Source organism: Scomber japonicus, chromosome 20 (genome assembly GCF_027409825.1).
Source record: "Scomber japonicus isolate fScoJap1 chromosome 20, fScoJap1.pri, whole genome shotgun sequence".
Classification (NCBI taxonomy): domain Eukaryota; kingdom Metazoa; phylum Chordata; class Actinopteri; order Scombriformes; family Scombridae; genus Scomber; species Scomber japonicus.
Window position 1 is genome coordinate 13,619,740 of NC_070597.1, and position 4,497 is coordinate 13,624,236.

Below are 4,497 nucleotides of genomic sequence, written 5' to 3' on the forward strand. Positions count from 1 at the left end.
CGGCTCCAGCAGCAGCATGGTGTGTGTAAACCTGGAGACAAGGAGCATGTAGATGCATGACGGCCCCACCCAACCCCATGCGCTATGATGAGCGCGGGATGGGTCCCAAACTCTGGTCCGGGGACCTAGGAGTAACACCTGATACACCATATTCTTTCATCCAACAATATGACACATCATTGTGCTTTAAAAGAAAAGTTTTTCCTTTAAAAAAAAACAAAAAAAAAACAGTTAAAATAATATTTTTGATGATATACTTAACAATCATGGATAATGGACAATCATACACTTGACTATATTCCCATCCACCTGACTTGCACTAATGTAGTGAAATATACTGTAGCATATTAATATTGAGTGTATACCCTTCCAATAGTATATTATATATAGTTTCTATTTGTTTGAATGTATGGGTTAGTTTAGTTATTGTATATCACTTAGTTTCTTTTTCCTACCTCATGTATTTTTCTTTATGTCAATTGATAGCACTTTAATTTCCCTTTAGGACTGATAAAGTACTCTCACTGAGTTCAGCATAATTATGTGAGCAAGCTTGATAAAAAATGTATTGATCAGTTTGACACATTTTTTCTTACTTGTGCCACTTGGTTTTATCGCAATATTAAACTGATAAAAACCTGGTAGTTCTCTGCAGTTCTGGGTTTTCAGGGTATATTTTACATTCTTTGCATTCACAAAAAGGTTTTTTTTTTAAACCTGTATATTATTATATAGTTTACATATGTAATGTAATGATTAGCATTGACTGCTGACTTCAATCCAGGAACAAACAGCCTGCAACCCCTCACACAAACTCTGGTCAAATGGGAGTATGCAGTTGAATGTGCCAACTACTCCAGAAGATTTGGAATCTCAAGCTTTGCACCACAGATTAATTTTAACCGTCAGTTTCCTGTTGGATACCACACACCCACAAGCCGTCATTCCCAAATTCCTTTACGACAAAGTTCACACAGTCCAACACTACCAAAAGTCTCCGAAGTTAAAGAGCATGATTGTTCTCCCTTCTTTGGTGACATGCTGCTATTTTTGTCTGGGCCACCCACACAAAAGATCTCTTCATTCAGACAAATCTGGATAGTTAAGGGTACATAACAAGGCACAAAGACTAGATATCAAATATTGTTTGTGTCAGCTGGATGTCAGGCTGATGAGACAAACAGGACACATCGACCCACTCTTGCCCTTGACTGCTCCTCCTCCCTGCTGCCTGTTTGGCTCTCCATTAGACAAGAAGCACAGTCAGCATGTAGTATGACAACAGGAAATCTACTTCCAGCATATCCAACAATCTTGCTTTGACTGAAGATCAACTTTAAAAATGGCAGGATGAAATATGTATGTTTAAAAACATTTATTTCAAAACACAGTACAAGACTTCACGTTTTCCTGAGGCAATCATGTTTGAGTTTGCTTGTTAGATTCTGTATCAGTTTTAATGCTCATTTAAGATGTTATGAAGCTGCCATTTTTTGACAACATGGGGTTTTGAGTTTTGACTAGTGGTGATCAAGGACAAGCCTTTAACGGCAGGTGACCCAACATGACAAGACAAGTGAAAATAATACACTTCATAGAAGGAGCACACCGCTATGAAGCAGCAGTCTCTGCTTGACAAAGCCAGTCCTTTGGCCCACCTTCAAAGAGCAGGAAAAGCTATTTGACTTTAATCAAGAGTTTTCTGTCTCACAGATAGTGTGAGTCCTCTGCTCCTCTAACACCATGCCTGTTTGACCATTAGCACCGGTGCAAGTGGGATCTGATCCAGATGCAGCACTTACAGTAATTGAGTAATGACCCCTTTCTGAAAAGCCTCATTAAATTCTCAATACCACCATGTGTTCCCGGACATGCTGAGAGACTCAAGTCAGCATGACATACAGAATATTGCCTGAGGGAAGATGCAGCATCCATGTCCATATGTAGCATCTACTACAACAACAAAAAATAAAAAATAAAAATATGCATTTCTAAAAACAGCTGATTATTTCATTTTGGCTTGCACTAAGTTTTCATATTTATTCAGTGTACACGTGAGTAAGTGCTGCAGCAGCTGCAAAGACTTTCTACACCAGAAGCCTTACACAGCTTCCAGTTAGTGGTTCTGCTGGTTCATTAAATCAATAATGAAGAAAAGAGTCATCAGTGCTGAACCTCAACAATCTGTACCACAGTCCTAGAAAACACTGAGGGGTCCATTTCTTCCCCACACAGTGGGCTCGCTGGGGTTGATGGTTGAAGGACAGTGTGCAGACGTGACTCATAGCTGGTGTCGTGCATCCATGTGCACGGCCTGTGAAGGAGTTCTTTGTCGAGCTCACAGTTCTGCTCGGTGGGCGGCTGAAGTGTAGCAGCCGCCGGGTCCAGCCGTGACAGCAGCTCACAGTCCCAGTCAGAGTCTGATGATGATGGAGAAAGTGTGGCTAAGTCTGGGATGAGCGCTGACTCAATGCAAAATGAGGTAGAGTGGGAAGTTGAGTTGAGAGCAGATTGAGAGTCTTGATTGGAAAACGCAGTGCGAGATTTCTCAGTGGGGATTTGAAGTGGAGCATCTATACTCCTTGCTTTTGAGGAGCGTGACAATGTCTGATCTGTAACAATGGCGCTACTGTGACCCATATCGTCAATTTGATTTGTCACCCGAATGAAATTGTGTGCAGTAGGAACACAAAACGTAGTTTGAGTTTGTTGTGTTGAACAAAACTTTTCCACAGTGCATGTTCTGACCTCTGAGTTAGAATAAAGCTGCATAATTTGAGAAGAGACTGTGTCGAATAATAAACAGCTCTCACCATTTCCCATAATGTCATTTTTTGGTTTTATAAATGTATTCCCTTGTTCAGTCCGACAACCACTGTAACCAAGAGTCACTGTCCTCTGTCTTTTGCTGCGGCTGTACTTGGGGCTTGCAGATTGACGTTTTTTAGGGTTTGGTGCAGTCACTGGCTGATGAGGGAGGGAACGTGATCTACATAAAGTCAGCTTAGCACACTCCAAACCACCGCTGGAACATAAAACCTCACTGATCCCTAAATGAGCATTTTGGATTGATCCCTCAACCCCCTCTGCCTTTGTCACAGGAACAGAAGGATTTGTGACAGCTGTGACAGGCTGAGACACACTCTCTTCAGTGTCCATTTCACAAGCGTGTCCTTCCTCGTCTTCCTCTGCAATGTACTGCTGAGGACTGAGGACAGGAAGATCTGAGTAAGAGCTGTGTGGCTCCAAAATGTAGTCGGGATCAGGGACTTGTGGGCTGAGGACTGGTGGCAGAGAGTAAGGGTCAGGGGATGGACATGGGGTGTTATGGTTGGTGGTAAGATGTTCAGAGTGCTGGCTGGTTGGGCTGTGGGCTCGTGGTTCAACATCCAATACGGGCATGACTGGACTTAAAGCAACTTGAGGCTGGCTGTCAGGAGAGTGGCACCTTGTCTGAGGAGTCAAAGGTTCCAGGTCAGCAGGTGGAGGGGCTGGATTTGCGATGGGATTTGGGACAGAGGGAAGGGCACCCTTAGTAGGGCTGGAGATGTGAACATTAAATGATGAGCCTTGTCTCCGCAGGGCCTCAACAGCACGCTCCGTCTCAGCATCAGTGAGAGGCTCCAGTTCGAGGACATCGTGGAAAGGTAAAGGAGTTGGTGGTCTAGGAAGACAACATGAAATATTTAAAATCAAGCTGTAATTCATCACCATAACATGACTCTGGACAGTGTGAAAGCTTTGTGGTCCAGTGAAAAAGCTAATTACACAAAGGCAGACTTTCAAAACTCACCTCTTTAGTAATTCTTCTGATTGCAGTGATGGATCAGGGTTGAATCCCGGAAGCATTTCAGCCACGAGTTGGTCCACCTCACTGTAGTTGGATAAATCCAGCACGAACGCACGATGCTGATCAGACTGTAAGTGCTGCAAGTCGAGCCAAAACACAAACGTCAATTCAAGATAAATAATGAAGGCAAGAAAAAATCTATTATGTGTCAACAAGCAAAACTGAAGAGTTCCCACCTCCTCCAGATTAGTGAAGGGTTCACGACAGCATTCACAGTAAGCGAGGTCCTTTTTGCGTGGGCGCCATGGTGAAGGGTTACAGCTGAGCGGACTTTGAGATTTATCCTTAGGGCTGATTTCAACTTTATTTTTTTCTCTAAATAATCAAAAGAATAAAATGTACAGTTATGACAAGAAAATCCCCCACATAACACTTTTTCATAGCAAACACATTTTATCAGTAAATTCTAGTTTATTTCCTGATGCAGTGTTTCATTTCAGTGGCAGACAGAAAATAATCTGGAACGAAAAAATTGCAACACAATAATCTTCATCATTCAATCAAGGAAATTTGGGTTCAGTTAAACAAACCTGGTTTTATTTTCTCCTTGCTCTGTCCATTTGTCAAATCGAGGAGGAGGAGCTTCAAAGGGACTAAACCGGCCCGAGTAGCACAGAGTGGGGAAGGTCATAGACTGCATATGCAGG